The sequence below is a fragment of the Chiloscyllium punctatum genome, chromosome 20 (assembly GCF_047496795.1).
Source record: "Chiloscyllium punctatum isolate Juve2018m chromosome 20, sChiPun1.3, whole genome shotgun sequence".
NCBI classification, from domain to species: Eukaryota; Metazoa; Chordata; class Chondrichthyes; order Orectolobiformes; family Hemiscylliidae; genus Chiloscyllium; species Chiloscyllium punctatum.
The window spans coordinates 71,517,711-71,535,103 of record NC_092758.1 but is presented as its reverse complement, the minus strand read 5'-3'; the positions used below and the strand labels follow the sequence as shown (position 1 = coordinate 71,535,103).

Genomic DNA, 17,393 nt, shown 5'->3' with positions numbered 1-17,393 from the left:
ACACAAATGCACTCTCTCCCTCTCCTTGTCACACACACACGTGTGTGCACACTCCCTCTCTGACATTCTCACAGTCACACCTGCACTCCCTCCCTTTGTTACACACATGCATGTATTTTCTTCCTCTCTTTGTCGGTCATAAACGGGAGTCTGTCACATATGCACGTGTACACCCGCTCCCTTTCTCTATCATCTCACATTTGCGCAAGCACTCTCTCCCTACATGAAACACACATGAGTGTGCCAACTGGCCCTCTCTCTCTCACACACATGAACACGCACTCTCTCCCTTTCTGTCACAGAAGCACACACTCACTCCCTCTCTGTCACATACATGCATGCACACTCTGCCTCTCTGCGCACATTCTGTCACACATACATGGGCACAATCTCTCCCTCTCTGTCACTCTCACACGTGAGCACTCTCCTTTTCTCGGTCATTCTCACACAAATGCGTGCATTCTCTCCCGGTCACATGTGCATGTGCACTCTCTCCCTCTCTCTGTCACACACGCTTGTGCATTCTCTCTCTCTCTCTGTCATACACATGCATGTGCACACTTTCCATCTCTCTGTTACACACATGCATGCGCACCCTCTTCCTCATTTTTACATTCATGCCCACATTCTCTCCCTCTCTCTGTCACACAAATGTGTGCATACTCTCGCCCCCTCTGTCAATCTCTCACACGTGCTCACACTCTCCCTCTGTCAGATATGTGCACACACTCTCTGACTCTCTTTCACATACGTGCACATACCCTCTCACTGTCACAGATATGTGCACACACACTTTTCCTCTCTGTAACACACAAGCGGGCACACGGTCTTCCTCTCTCTATAACTCTCACATGCGTGTGCACGGTCTCTCGCTGTGCCACACACAGGCATGTACACTCTCTCCTTCTCTGTGTCACAAATGCTCATGCATTCTGTGAGCATAAAAGGTATAGTAAGTTTGCTGATGACACCAAAATTGGAGGTGTAGTGGACAGTGAAGAAGGTTACCTCAGATTAAAACGGGATCTTGATCAGATGGGCCAATGGGCTGAAAATTGGCAGATGGAATTTAATTTAGATAAATGTGAGGTGCTGCATTTTGGGAAGGCAAATCTCAGCAGGATTTATACACTTAATGGTAAGGTCCTTGGAGTGTTGCTGAACAAAGAGACCTTGGAGTGCAGGTTCATAGCTCCTTGAAAATGGAGTTGCAAGGAGATAGGAGAGTGAAGAAGGCGTATGGTATGCTTTCCTTTATTAGTCAGAGTATTGAGTACAGGAGTTGGGAGGTCGTGTTGCAACTGTATAGGACATTGGTTAGGCTATTGTTAGAATATTGTGTGCAATTCTGGTCTCCTTCCTATCGGAAGGATGTCGTGAAACTTGAAAGAGTTCAGAAAAGATTTACAAGGATGTTGCCAGGATTGGAGGATTTGAGGTACAAGGCTGAATAGGCTGGGGCTATTTTCCCTGGAATGTCAGAGGCTGAGGGGTGACCTTGTAGAGGTTTACAAAATTATGAGGGGCATGGATAGGGTAAATAGACAAGGTCTTTTCCCTGGGGTGGGAGAGTCCAGAACCAGAGGGCATATGTTTAGGGTGAGAGGGGAAAGATATAAAAGAGACCTAAGGGGCAACTTTTTCACGCAGAGGGTGGTACGTGTATGGAATGAGCTGCCTGAGGAAGTGGTGGAGGCTGGTACAATTGTAGCATTTAAAAGGCATCTGAATGGGTATGTGAATAGCAAGGGTTTGGAGGGATATGGGCCAGGTGCTGGCAGGTGGGACTAGATTGGGTTGGGATATCTGGTCGGCATGGACAAGTTGGACCGAAAAGTCTGTTTCCATGCTGTACATCTCAGTGACTCTTCCTCTCTCTATCACACACTCGCATGCACACTCTCTGCTGTCACACACATGCTCAAACTGTCCCTCTCTCTATCACAGACATGTGCACACACTTTCTCACTATCACATATATGCACGCATGCGCTCTCTCCCTCTTTGTCACACACACGTGCACGCACTCTCTCATTCTCTCTGTCACATGTCTGTGCACTCTCTCCCTCTATTGCACTCTCAGATGGATGCAATCTCTCCCCCTCTCTATTGCTCTCACACAGGTATGCACACTCTCCCCTCTGTCACTCTCACAGAGGCACGCATGCACTCTCTCCATCTGTCACTCTCACACAAATGTGCACGCACTCTCTCCATTTTTGTCACGCGCACGTACACTTGCTCCCTCTCCATGTCTCTCACACACATACACTCTCTCCCTCTATCATACACTCACATTCACGTGAGCACTCTCATACCTCTGTCACACACAAGTGCATGCACACGCACTCTCTCCTTCTGTCACACAGACACATGTGCGCACACTCTGCCTCCCTGTTACATACACATGCGTGCACAGTCTCTCCCTTTCTGTCACACAAGCACACACTCTCTCCCTCTCTGTCACACATGCATGCACTCTCTTCCTCTCTCTGGTACTCTTAACATAGGTGCGCACTCTCCCTTTCTGTAACGCTCACACATGTGCGTGCATTCTCGCCCCCTCTATCACACACAGGCATGTACACTCTCTCCCTCTCTTTATCACTTACACACATGTTCACTCTCCCTCTCTGTCACAGACATGTGCACACACTCCCTCCCCCTCTCTTTTACATACATGCACACATGCACTCTCTCACTCTGTCAGACATGTGCACGCTCTCCCTTTCTCAGTCACACACAAGCACGCATGCACACTCCCTGTCACACACATGTGCATGCACTTTGTCACATATGCACCTGCATTCTCTCTGTCTGTCACACATGTGCATTGTGTCACACACACGTGCATGCACTCTCTCCCTCTGTCACACTCACACAGGCGTGCACACTCTCAGTCTCTCTGTCACAGACACATGCGTACTCTTCCCCCTCAGCCTCACACACATGCATGCATTCTCTCCATCTCTTTGTCACTCACACACATGCTTAAACTCTCCTTCTGTCACAGACAAGGTACACACACTCTCCCTGTTACACACAAACACACGCATGCTCTTCCTCTGTCACATACATATTCACGCACTCTCCCTCTATCACTTTCACACACGCGTGCAGTCTCCCTTTCTGTCTCACACATACTTGCACACTCTCTCTATCTCTATCACTCTCACCTTCTGTCACTCTCAGACAAGTGCCCACTTGCTCTCTCTGTCACTCTCACAGAGTTGGGAGTGCATTCTCTCCCTCTCTCTGTCACAAACACACGCACACACTAACTCCATTTCAATCCCACAAAGAACAAAGAAAATTTACAGCCCAGGAAAAGCCCTTCAGCCGTCCAAGCCTGAGTCGATCCAAATGTACTGTCTAAACTTGGTTGGTCAATTCCTAAGCATCTGTATCCCTCTGCTCCCCACCTACTCATGCATCTGTCCAGACGCATCTTAAATGAATCTACCTTGCCTGCCTCTACCACCTCTACTGGCAATGCATTCCAAATGCCCACCACCCTCTGTGTGAAGTACTTGCCGCATGTATCCCCCTTAACTTTCCACCTCTCACCTTGAAAGTGTGTCCTCTCGTTACTGAATCCTTCACCCTGGGAAAAAGCTTGCCTCCATCCACCCTGTCTCTATCCTTCATGATTTTGTAAACCTCACATCAGGTCCCCACTCAATTTCGTTTTTTCTAATGAAAACAAACCTAATCTGCTCAACCTCCCTTCATAGCTAGCACCTTCCATACCAGGCAACATCCTTCTCTGCACCCTCTCCAAAGTGTCCACATCCTTTTGGTAATGTGGCGACCAGAACTGTACACAGTATTCTAAATGCAGACGAACCAATGTCTTGCACAATTTTAACATGCCTTGCCAGCTCTTCTACTCAATACCCCCTCCAGTGAAGGTAAGCATACTTTCTGCCTTCTTGACCACTCTATCCACCTGTGCAGCAACCTTCAGGGCACAATGGACCCGCACTCCCAGCCCTCTCTGCCCATCAACTTTTCCCAAGGCTCTACCATTCATTGTATAATTCGCTCTAGAATTAGTCTTGCCTAAATGCATCACCTCACATTTGTCTGGATTGAACTCCATCTGCCACTTTTTTCCGCCCAACTCTCCAGTCTATCTATATCCTCCTGTATTCTCTGACAGCCCCTTATGCTTTCTGCTACTCCACCAATCTTCGTGTCATCTGCAAACATGCTGATCATACCAACAGTGCCCTCTTCCAGATCATTTATATATATCACAAACAACAGTGGCCCCAACACTGACCACTGTGGAACACCACTGGTCACCTTTCTCCATTTCGAGAAACTCCCTTCAACTCCTACTCTTTGTCTCCTGTTGCTCAACTAGTTCTTTCTCCACCGAGATAGAACACCCTGCACACCATGTGACTTCACCTTCTTCATTAATCTACCATGGGGAGCCTTATCAAACGCCTTACTGAAGTCCATATATATGACATCAACAGCCCTTCCTTCATCTATCAACTTGGTCACTTGCTCGAAGAACTCTATTCAGTCGATAAGGCACGATCTCCCCAAAACAAAACCATGTTGCCTATCACTGATAAGCCCATTCTTTGCTAAATATAAATAGATCCTATCCCTCCATACATTCCCCATCAACTTTCCCCCACCGACGTCGCACTGGTCTGTAGTTACCGGGGGGGGGGGGGGTCCACTGTGAGAGTGACAGTGATTGGGGATTACTGTGAGACTGATGGGGGGTCACTGTGAGAGTTATGGGGTCACTGTGAGAGTGACAGTGATTGGGGGGGGGGGGGAGTCACTGTGAGAATGATGTAGGGGTCACAGTGCCAGTGATGGGGGATCATTGTGGAAAAAAAAGGGCAGCACGGTGGCATAGTGGTTAGCACTGCTGCCTCACAGCGCCAGAGACCCAGGTTCAATTCCCGCCTCAGGCGACCGTCTGTGTAGAGCTTGGCCATTCTCCCCGTGTATGCGGGGTTTCCTCCGGGTGCTCCGGTTTCCTCCCACCGTCCAAAAATGTGCAGATTAGGTGAATTGGCCATGCTAAATTGCCCGCAGTGTTAGGTGAAGGGGTAAATGTAGGGGTCTGGGTCTGGGTGGGTTGCGCTTCGGCGGGTCGGTGTGAACTTGTTTGGCTGAAGGACCTGTTTCCACACTGTAAGTAATCTAATCTACCCTTCTTGTACAGGGGGACAACATGAGCAACCTTCCAGTCAGTCGACACATCACCACAAAGATATCTGTCAGGGCCCCAGCTACTTCCTCGCACTCTGTCACATGCACAATGTCTCTATCATACGTGTGTTCACTCTGTCCCACGTGCGCAATCATATGCACTCTGCCACGTGTGCTGTCACATACACATGCTCTGTCATGCACGTGCATGTGTTGTCACCCACAAGCGCACTCTCACGCTGTCACACACAGTCTGTCACATGAGCACACTCTTTTCACATGCACTCTTTGTCAAATGCACATGCACTCCAGCATGCGCACACAAACTGTCACTCGCGCACTGTCACAGGCACGTGCTCTGTCAGATGTACCGTGTCTCACAGGCACACACTCTGTGTCACGTGCGCTCAGTGTCTCTGTCACACAGACGTGCATTCTGTCACATGCATGGGCACTGTTAAGTGCATGCATGCTTTCTATCACAGGTACACGCTCTGACTCACGCACGTACAATCTCTGTCACATGTGCACACTGTTGCACACCCACATGCTGTCACACGGCCATGCATGCTCTCTCTATCACTCACCTGGTGTCACGCACGCGCATAGTCACGTGCAGCGCACTCTGTAGTACACACATGCACTCTATCACACGTGTGCACATGCAGTGTCTCGTGCACTGTGTCACGCTCACGCACAGGGTTTAGATCAGAGTGGTGCTGGAAAAGCACAGCAGGTTTCGGGCAAAAGCCCAGAGTGCACATTCTGTCATATGCACTCTCCCTGTTACTCGCTCGCGCTCTGATTCTCCCGCTCCTCGGATGCTGCCTGCCCTGCTGTGCTTTTCCAGCACCGCACTGATCGAGAGCCCGATCTCACTGTCACGCGCCCATGCACTCTCATTCTGTCACACGCGCGCGCGCACTGTCATGTGCACGATCAGCCATACACGTAAACGCACCGTCATGCATATGCACACTCTGTCACACGCGCGCTCCCTCTCTCACCCGCCCAAACACTTTCCGCGCGTCCTCTGTGTCACGTGTTCCTCCTGCCGCCCGGGACACGTGATGTCACAGAGCGATGACGCGCAGTGGCGCGGTGACGTGTTTCCGGTTTGCCTGTTGGCTGCCTGAAGCCGGAGCGATCTTGAGGAGAGGGAGAGGGTGCGGATTGAGGGCTTGGACACATTGCAGGGCAGAGACCACTGAACAGTACGGTATTGCGGCCTTACCACGGACACAACAAAGTAAAGAGCCGGCTTAACGGCAGAGTGAGTGTGGAGTTGGGAATCCGACATCACAGACTCAAAAGGCCGTTAGCCTGACGGCTACATCCGGGAGATGTATGGTCAGCGCACGGCCTGATGGGAGAGGGGCAAAGGGGGCGGGGCCTGGACAATATGGGGCGGGGTCTGCATTGAGGTGATTGGAGCGTGATGTTTGGATGGTGCGGAACCTGATTGTGTGGGGCAGGAGCAGGTTATGCAGCACCTCGGAGGGTGGAGGGGTGATTGGATGCTGGGTCACGGGGCAGGCCCAGAGGGCTGTAGGAGGCGGGGACTGGGCCATGCTAAATAAGGGCGGGGTCATGGCTTAGCGCATCCCCAGGACAAAGGAGGCGGGGGGTTGGTGTGTGGGGTCAGGCCGTAGAGCGAGCTCCGGGCAAATGCGGTACTCTTCCGGTAATAGGAGACTGTGTCTAAATGGTGGGGGCTGTACTAGGACAGTATGGCCGTGGTCTGGATGGGGAAGAGCCATGGATGTTTGGGTGGGACTAGGGTAATCGGTCGGGTATCAAGAATTTGGGCGAGGCTAGGGTAATAGGTAGTTTCCCTCAGGGCATCGCCAGATGATCCCTCTTGGTGGGGTGCGGGGTTAAGTGGGACTGGGTCTTCAATGTTTGTCCGAAGGGATAGCGTCAGATAGGACTTGATGTTGCCTGGGAAAGTGAACTGGCTGTTATTTGGTGAGGTTCAGTTTGGCTAGGGGTAGGTGTAATGTGTTGGGCCTGAAGAGCTTTCAAAATCAGGCCTGGGCTTTGGCTGGTGTGGTGAAAGTATGGGACCAGTGGTGGACTACTGTGTCTTATCGCCAGATCCAAAGGAAGAAGGGGGGTGGACTGTGTTTAAAACCACACAACTCCTGGAGTCCATAGAACTCCCTTTCATAGCTGGTGTTTGCCTTGCCCCTTCTTTGCCCTCTGATGTTAGTGCTCCATTGTTGCAAAATTTGTTTTTGATCTGTGCTGAGGTGATAGCCCTGACATGATAGTGAAGTGCTTGTGTGTGTATTTGGAGGGTGGTGGTTTGATCTGGCTGTTAATTGACAGCTCTCACCCTGCTCCATTCAGTTGATTTAAGTGAAAAATGAGCTTGAGCTGATGGGATTTCTTTACAGGTTGGTTGCTGCTTTTGTCTTGGAGTGATTATTCCTGTGGCTGGGTGCTCCTTGCTCTTGTTCAAGGGGTAAGTGAATATATTGGGAACAACTCCATTGATTCAGTGAATACCTTTTTGAAGGATTGAAGTAGGGAGAAGGTCTTAAGCCTTGAGCATGTGATAGTGTCTGATTTTGTCTGATCTGGAGACATCTGACTTCCAGCAAAATCCTTACATACATTCCTCAAACTCATTGCATGGAGTAGTTGGCTGCCAAGACTGGATGCACTATTTCAGCCCTGCTTCCCTGGCTTTTCCCACTGTTCAATGGAGGCTGATTGATAAAGACATTAACCAGTGGGAGAAGTATCAAAAACCAGTGTACTTTTCAGATTGACTGACTTCTTTTCTGGCTGGATTAGTGGTGCTGGAAAAGCACAGCAGTTCAGCCAGCATCCGAGGAGCAGTAAAATTGACCTTTTGGGCCAAAGCTCTTCATCAGGAATACAGGCAGAGAGCCTGAAGGGTGGAGAGATAAGTGAGAGGAGGGTGGGGAGAAAGTAGCATAGAGCACAATAGGTGAGTGGGGGAGGGGATGAAGGTGATAGGTCAAGGAGGAGAGTGGAGTGGATAGGTGGAAAAGAAGATAAGCAGGTAGGACAAGTCATGGGAACGGTGCTGAGCTGGAAGCTTGGAACTGGGGTGAGGTGGTGGAAGGGGAAATGAGGAAACTGTTGAAGTCCACATTGATGCCCTGGGGTTGAAGTGTTCCGAGGCGGAAGGTGAGGCGTTCTTCCTCCAGGCGTTGGGTGGTGAGGGAGCAGCGGTGGAGGAGGCCCAGGATCTCCATGTCCTCAGCGGAGTGGGAGTTGAAATGTTGGGCCACAGGGTGGTGTGGTTGATGTTTCCTAAACCGCTCTGCTAGGAGGCGTTCAGTCTCCCCAATGTAGAGGAGACCGCATCGGGAGCAACAGATACAATAAATGATATTGGTGGATGTGCAGGTAAAACTTTGGATGTGGAAAGCTCCTTTCGGGCCATGGATGGAAGTGGAGGAGGTGTGGGTGCAGGTTTTGCAATTCCTGCGGTGGCAGGGGAAGGTGCCAGGACATGAGGGTGGGTTGTAGGGGGGCGTGGACCTGACCAGGTAGTCACGGAGGGAACGGTCTTTGCGGAAGGCGGAAAGGGGTGGGGAGGGAAATATATCCCTGGTGGTGGGGTCTGTTTGGAGGTGGTGGAAATGTTGGCGGATGATTTGGTTTATGCGAAGGTTGGTAGAATGGAAGGTGAGCACCAGGGGCGTTCTGTCCTTGTTACGGTTGGAGGGGGTGGGGTCTGAGGGCGGAGGTGCGGGATGTGGACAAGATGCGTTGGAGGGCATCTTTAACCACGTGGGAAGGGAAATTGCGGTCTCGAAAGAAGGAGGCCATCTGGTGTGTTCTGTGGTGGAACTGGTCCTCCTGCGAACAGATACAGCGGAAGCAAAGGAATTAGGAATAGGGGATGGCATTTTTGCAGGAGGTAGGGTGGGAAGAGGTGTAATCCAGGTAGCTGTGGGAGTTGGTGGTTTGTAAAAAAAAAGGTTTGGACTGCTCTACCTAGCCAACAAAGAGACAGGCATAGCTGGGGCCCATATGGGTGCCTATGGCTACCCGTTTAGTCTGCAGGAAGTGGGAGGATTCAAAGGAGAAATTAAGGGTGAGGACCAGTTCGGCCAAATGAATGTGTGTCGATGGAAGGGTACTGTTGAGGACGTCGGGAGAGGAAGAAATGGAGGCCCTGGTCCTGGCGGATGGAGGTGTAGAAGGACTGGATATCCATGATGAAGATGAGGCATTGGGGGCCGGGGAAACGGAAGTCTTGGAGGAGTTGGAGGGCATGGGTGGTGTCTCGAACATATGTGGGGAGTTCCTGGACTAGGGGGGGATAGGACAGTGTCGAGGTAGGTAGAAATGAGTTCATTAGGGCTGGAGCATTCTGAGACAATGGGTCGGCCAGGGTGGTCAGGCTTGTGGATCTTGGGAAGGAGGTAGTCCGGGAACCCTGCACTGCTCGGTTCTATGAGGGTGGGAGATCTCCTGAGGTGATGAGGTTCTGTATGGTCTGGGAGATGATGGTTTGGTGATGGAGGGTGGGGTCATGGTTGAGGGTGCGATAGGAAGCGGTGTCCTCGAGTTGGCGTCTGGCATCAGCGGTGTAGAGGTCACTGCGCCCCCTTTATCTGCTGGCTTGATGGTGAGGTCGGGATTGCGCGTTGAGAGTGAGAGGTTGGAGTGGGCTAGACAGGTTGAGGCAGCTAAATGCCATCCTGTATTTCCAATTCCTCCGCCTGCACCGTATCTGTTCCCAGGAGGACCAGTTCCACCACAGAACACACCAGATGGCCGCCTTCTTTAGAGACCGCAATTTCCCTTCCCACGTGGTTAAAGATGCCCTCCCACACATCTCGTCCGCATCCCACACCTCCACCCTCAGACTCCAACCGTAACAAGGACAGAACGCCCCTGCCTATCTTCTTTTCCACTTATCCACTCCACCCTCCTCCCTGACCAATCACCTTCATCCCCTCCCCCACTCACCTATTGTGCTCTATGCTACTTTTTTCCCACCCCCACCCTCCTCTCATTTATCTCTCCACCCTTCAGGCACTCTGTATTCCTGATGAAGGGCTTTTGCCCGAACCGTCGATTTTACTGACTGAACTGCTGTGCTTTTCCAGCACCGCTAATCCAGAATCTGGTTTCCAGCATCTGCATTCATTGTTTTACGTTCTTTTCTGGCTATCATTACTGGATAATAATCATTGTTTGGAGAAGTATGGCTGTTTACAAGGCCTTTCAATGTGAATAAGTTTAAATGTCTTATAAAATTTGGTTGATGGAATTTGGTTAAAAAAAGTGTTGGCAATACTGTATTCAGGTCAGGCAGTGACTGTGGAGAGCAAGTCAGTATTTTTAATTGGATGATCTTTCACCAGATCGTTTTTTCTTTCTTTGTTTACCTCTCTGGTCCCCCCACATCTTCTCCCACCCCCAACATCTCTCCAGATGGTGCCTTGTCTGGCTTCATAGTCTAGCACTTAGTATTTTTATTTAAGATTTGTGGCATGTGTAGTATTTTGATTTTTGTTCCATGGAATCCTTCAAATTTATTGCTTTGAAACATATCACACTGCTGAACAGCTTTTGCAACACCTGGCTATCTGTCTGATGTTAAGTCCAAATTGTTGTACCCGAGGGTACTGTGTGAAATGCCTTCTTACAATGGACCTTGTGGAGTCTCTACCAAATGTAGAACTGTGTAAGCACTTTCCCTCAGTTCTAGGTGGGGAAGGAAGCGTGAGGGGGAGAAAGATCACACGTGTCATGTTCTTTGTTTCCCTTCTCTTACTCAGTAGCCTCCTGTGCAGCACCTTGTCAAAGGTCTTCTTGAAGTCCAGCTAGATAATGTCCATTGGCTCACCGTCCAACTTGCTTAGTACTTCCTCAAAGAATTCTTGCAGATTTGTCAGGCATGGCTTCCCCTTGATGAAAACATGCTGACTTTGAAACCATGCTGACGTTGCTCTATTTTACCATACACTTCACAGTATTCAGAATTCGCATTCTTCACAGTGGATTCCAGGATCTCGTCCATGACTGATGTTAGGCTAATTGGTCTGTAATTTTCCATCTTTTGTCTTATTGCCTCTTTTTAAACTCCGGTGTAATGTTTGTGACTTCCCAGTCCTCTGGGACTCTTCCCTGATTTTAACAATTCCTGAAAGATCACTACGAATGCCTCCACTATCTCTTCAACTGTCTCCTTGGAACTCTAGGGTGTAGTCCATCTGGTCCAGGTGATTTCTCCACCTTCAGGACATTTAGTTTCTCTAGCGCCTTCTCCTTGGTGATGGCCACTATACCCAGCTCTGCCCCTTCGCTCTCTTGAATTTTTGGATATAACTTGTGTCTTCCACTGTGAAAACTGATGCAAACTAGTTATTCAGTTCCTCGGCCATTTCCTTGTTCCCCAGTACGATCTCTCCAGGGTCATTTTCCAGCGGCCCAGTGTCCACTTTTGCTTCGCTTTTGCCCTTTTTATATATAGAACAGGACAGTACGGAACCCGCCCTTTGGCCCTTGATGTTGTGCTGACCTGTGAACTATTCTCAACTCATCCCCTTACACTATCCCATCATCATCCATGTACGTTTCCAAGTTTAAATCTCCCGAATGTGGCTGAATTAACTACATTGGCAGGTAGGGCATTCCACACCCTTACCACTCTGAGTAAAGAACCTGCCTCTGACATCTCTTTTATCACCCCTCAATTTGTAGTTATGTCCCCTCATACAAGCTAACACCATCATTCACTGTCTACCCTATCTAATCCTCTGATCATCTTGTATGTCTCTATCAAATCCCCCCTGAGCTGCTGCCTTGGAATGAGAACAGACCCAAGTCTCTCAGCCTTTTCTCATAAGACCTTCCCTCCAAACCAGGCAACACCCTGGTAAATCTCCTCTGCACCTTTTCCAATGCTTCCATATCCTTCCTGAAATATGGCGATCAGAACTGTACACAATATTCCATGCGCAGCCTCATAGCGTTTCGTATAGTTGCAGCATAATATTGTGGCTCTGGAACTCAATCCCTCTACCAATGAAACCTAACACACTGGATGCTTTCTTAACAGCATTATCAACCTGGATGTCCACTTTCAGGGATCCATGTACATGGACTCCAAGGTCCCTCTGCACGTCCACACTACCAAGAATCTTTCCATTGACTCACTACTCTGCCTTCCTGTTATTCTTCCCAAAGTGCACCACCTCACATTTGGCTGCATTGAACTCCATTTGCCACCTCTCAGCCCAATTCTGCAGTTTATCCAAGTCCTCTTGTAACACTCTTCCACTGTCTGCAAACTTACTAATCCATCCACCTATGCCTGCAACTAAGTCATTAATAAAAATAACAAACAGCAGTGGCCCCAAAACAGATCCTTCTGGCACACCACTAGTAACCAGATTCCAGGCTGAATATTTTCCACCAACCACCACTTGCTGCCTCCTTTCAGAAAGCCAGTTTCTAATCCAAACTGCTAAATCACCGTCCATTCCATGCCTCAGCATTTTCTCCAACAGCCTACCATGTGGAACCTTATCAAAGGCTTTACTGAAGTCCATGTATACAACGTCAACTGCCCTACCCCCATCTACATGCTTGGTAACTTCAAAAAAAACTCAAGGTTTGTGAGACATGACCTGTCCTTGATGAAATCATGTTGGCCATCTGAAATCAAGTTGTTGCTTGTTAGATGCTTATAAATCTTATCTCTTATAATCCTTTCCAAAACCTTTCCTACAACAGAAGTAAGGCTCACTGGTCTATAATTACCTGTGTCATCTCTACTGCCCTTCTTGAACAAAGGCATGACATTTGCAATCCTCTAGTCCTCTGGTACTAAACCTATAGACAATGACGACTCAAACATCAAAGCCAAAGGCTCTGCCATCTCCTCCCTAGTTTCCCAGAAAATCCTTGGATAAATCCCATCTGGCCCAGGGGACTTGTCTACTTTCACTCCTTCTAGAATTGATAAAACCTGTTCATAACTAACCTCAATCATTTCTAGTCTAATATCTTGTACCTTATTCTTCTCTACAATATTCTCCTTTTCCTGAGTGAAAACCAATGAGATGTTCATTTAGCATGTCCGATCTCCACAGGGTACACACTCAACTTCCCACTTCTGTCTTTGACTGGCCCATTCTTACCCTAGTCATCCTTTTATTCCTCACATACTTATAGAAAGCTTTAGAGTTCTCCTTTATTCTATTTGCTAAAGACTGCTTGTGTCTTCTTTGTTTTTAACTCTCTATAAATCCTTCCTAGCTGTTCTGTAACACTCCATCGTCTCATCTGAACCATCTTGTCTCATCATTTAACATGAGATGCAATTCCCTTACCTTATCACCACCTCCCTGCCTGACAGGACATACCTATCAAGGACATGCAATATCTGTTCCTTAAAACAGCTCCACATTTCCATTGTCTGAATCCCCTGCATTTTGCTCCCCATTCTATGCATCCTAATTCTTGCCAAATCGCATGGTAATTGCCATTGCCCCATAGGTAACTCTTGAGCTGTGGCATGCACTTATCCCTTTCCATCGTTAAACTAAACGTACCTTAATAATGGTCACTCTCTTCAAAGTGCTCACCTACAACTAAATCAAACACCTGGCCTGGTTCTTTACTAAGTACCAGATCCAGTGTGGCCTCCCCTCTTGTTGGCCTTTTGACATACTGTGTCAGGAAACCCTCCTGTACACATTGGACAAAAACTGATCCATCCGATGTACTAGAGTTATAGCATTTCCAGTCAATGTTGGGGAAGTTAAAGTCCCCTGTAATGACCACCCTGTTCCTTTCACTCCTACTCAGAATAATTTTGCCAATCCTCTCTTCCACCTCCCTGGAACTCTGCGGAGGCCTATAAAAACCTCCAAGCAGTGTGACCTCTCCTCTCCTGTTTCTAACCTCAGCCCACACTACCTCAGTAGATGAGTTCTCGCCAAAAGTTCTTTCAGCCACTGTTATACTATCCGTGACTAACAAGGCCACCTCCCCCACCCCCCTTTTTTTTTACCGCCTTGCCAGTTCTTAATGAAAGTTCTAAATCCTGGGAACTGCAACATCCATACCTCACCCTGCTCTATCCATGTCTTTGAAATGGCCACAACATCGAAGTCCTGATCAGCTCTGGTCCCGAAGTGCAGGCCCCAAACCCACAAGATACGTTTTTATAATCACTTACCTTCCCAGACTGCTCTCCCTTCGTTCATGCACAGCTCCAATTTTGAAGTGCAGGCCCTAAAACCGCAAGCTAATCTTTCACCTTTCCTGGCTGGTCCTGAAGTGCTAGAGGGGCTCAAATAGCTGGGACAACTCACCTTAAACGGGGTATTTGGGCAATGTAAAGTTCTGAGAGTTAATATGGCAGGCAGATAAGCAGCCAGATGTTCTGTCATGACGTGGGAAGTAACATATTGGTATGGATAGGTGATGGAAAACAGAAAATGGGAAGAAAAGGATGATTTTTGGATTGGCAGGTTGTGAAGTCTGTACCTTTGCCATCAGTGCTGAGGCTGCAATATTTACAATTTATATAAATGACATGGTTGAAAGGATCAAAGATATGGCTGTTAAATTTGTTGTCACAAAAATAGATAGGAAAATGAGTCTTCAAGAGGAAGTAGAGAGCCTGCAAAGGGATAGATGTAGGTTGAGAGAGTGGAGGGAAAAATGGCAGAGAGTCCATTTTGACAGGAAGAATAGCAAAGCATATTTAAATAGATTGCAAAACCTGAGGTAATGAGGGATTTGAATGTTCTGATGTATGAGTCACAACATCGGTGCGCAGGTTACAGCAAATGTTAAGAAAGGCAATTGGAATATCTGCCCATGGGATGTGGGTGTTGGTGACAGGCCAGAAATATTGGCCCAATCTCTAGTTGAGAGCGAAGGTGCTGGTGAGCTGCTTTCTTAGACCCTGTGCTGTAGGTACGCCCATAATGCAGTTAGGAAGGGAGTTCCAGGATTTTGACCTAATGACATTAAAGGAACAGCAATATATTTCCAAATCAAATTGTGATGACATGGCAGGGAACTTGCAGGTGGTGTTCCAATGTGTCTACTGCCCCTGTCCCCCTCAATGGGATAGTCATGTGTTTGAAAAGTGTTATTGAACTGTTTTTGAGATTTTCTGCAGTGAATCTGTAGATGATACTGCTGCAAGTAAATGTCAGTGGTGGAGGGAGTACATATTTGTGGATGTGTTGACATTGTAAAGCGAATGGAATCAGGTCTACAGAAATAGGCTCATTGTGTCTGTACTGGTCAAAACAAGTGCATAAGAATTCTAATCCCATTTTCTGGTACTTGGCCTATAGCCTTGTTGGCATTAAGTGTACATCTAAATACTTCAGATAGCACATGAAAATTGCTACATCTGTCCATGGCAGAGATGAGGCCACACCTGGGGTAGTATACAGTATTGATCATCTCATTTTAGGAAGGTTGTAAGAGTACCTGAAGAGTCAGGCTTCATTCAGAAAAAAAATTGTTTAACCTGATTAAATGAAATTCTTTCTAATTTACAATCTGTTGCTGATTTAGGAAGGGGAATTGAAAAATTGCTAATCTGAGATTGCGGCATCCATGAACAGGAAGATTCTAGCATTCACTACAGAGTTAACAGGAGTAGATTTGAAATCTTCGCACCTGTGCTGGGAACATTTGAATAATACCCCTTGAAAAGACTGCATCTTGGCAGGAAAGAAACTTTTAAAAACAGATGCATAGAACAATGGAGAAGCCTTTTAAACTAGGAAGAAAGTAGGGTTAAATGAAAATTGAGTGAGGAGAGCTGATCAAAACAGAGGTAAATGTAGGGAGAAGAGTTCTACAGAAAAGTTGGCCTGGAGAAGAGGAATGACCAAGCAACCAGTTAATTGCATGGAAAAGTTACTAAGGAATACAGTACCAATAAAAGAGTAGCTTTGTAGATGCATATACTATGTAGTATCATTGTTATTAATACACAAGTTGTTTGCCTGTTGATTTCACAATGGTTGTCTTGTAGGGAGCCATTCCCATTTCCCCAATTAATTGCCAAAACGCTTCGAGTTTATGTTTGAGTGCCCATACAATTTATTTGAAAATCATTCTTCGTCTCTCATGTTTTACTCTTGTAAGTTACCAATGCCAGTATCATTTCCATTTGCTGCTCAAAACAGTTTGTCCCCATATGTCTTGCTTAGGATCTGTGTCTACTGTCCTTGTACCATCAAGTCATCTTTCTTTAAATCTAAAATTTAATTGTATACACCTCCTATAAAATCTCGTCTCAGCTGCCTTTGCTTCAATGACCTTCCCTCTGTCATAAGGTAAGAATTGGGGCTGTTTGGTGCTCAACATTGCACAATTATCAGCATTCGCTACTCCTCAGAATCTGAAACAGTCCATTTTTAAATACAAGAAGATTTGGTCAATATCCAAGCTTGGAAAAGTAACTTTTGTCCTCCAATGCCAGGCAGTGACCAATAGGAGACAACTTAACCACTGTCTCTTGACACTCAATGGCATTACCATGACTGAATCCCCTTATGTCAACATCCTGGGGGGGTTACTATTGACCAGAAGCTCAACTGCATTCGCTATATAAATGCAGTGGCTACAGCAGCAGGTCAGAGGCTAGGAATACTGCAGCAAGTGATTCACCTACTGAATCCCAGAGGCCTGACCAGCATCTACATGGTACAATTCAGCAGTGTGATTGAAATATTCCCCACTTGTTTAGATGTAGCTCAACATTCAACAAGCTTGACACCATCCAGGAAAAAACAGTCTGCTTGATTGACACTACCCCTGCAAGCAATTTTTCCCTCCACCACTGTTGCTGGGGAGTAGCAGTGTGTATGAACTACTTGGTGTACTGCAAAAATTCACTATGCCGTTAGACAGCACCTTCCAAACCCAAGACCACTTCCATCTAGAAGAACATGGACAGCTGATATATAGGAAAGCGACCACCTCCAAATTCCCCTCCAAGCCACTCGCCATTTGACTTGGAATTATCATGTCACATGGTCCGCGCCTTGGAAGTCCCTCCCTAAATGCATTGTGGGTCAGTCTACATCAAATGGATTGCAGTGGTTCAAGAAGGCAGCTCACCACTACCTTATCAAGGGCAACTGGAAATGGGGCAATAAATGTCCATGTCCCACAAGAGAGTTTCTTAAAAAAAAACAAGTGCAGTACCTTCCATCAAACCTTGAAGC

The 17,393-nt window shown here is 47.5% G+C and overlaps 1 protein-coding gene across 5 annotated transcripts in view; it reads left to right on the top strand.

Annotated features, from left to right (window-relative positions):
- The first annotated feature begins 6,273 nt into the window (after positions 1-6,273).
- LOC140492192 (polyadenylate-binding protein-interacting protein 2-like) overlaps positions 6,274-17,393 on the top strand; it is a 43,289-nt gene continuing 32,169 nt past the window's right edge. Inside the window, exons 1-2 of one of the 5 annotated variants that reach the window (XM_072591062.1) lie at positions 6,285-6,398; positions 7,584-7,651. The gene's annotated coding sequence lies outside the window, so the exon portion shown is untranslated. Of the gene's footprint in view, positions 6,458-7,583; positions 7,652-17,393 lie in introns of all 5 variants that reach the window. The other 4 variants (XM_072591061.1, XM_072591060.1, XM_072591059.1 and 1 more) reach the window with 4 other exon arrangements.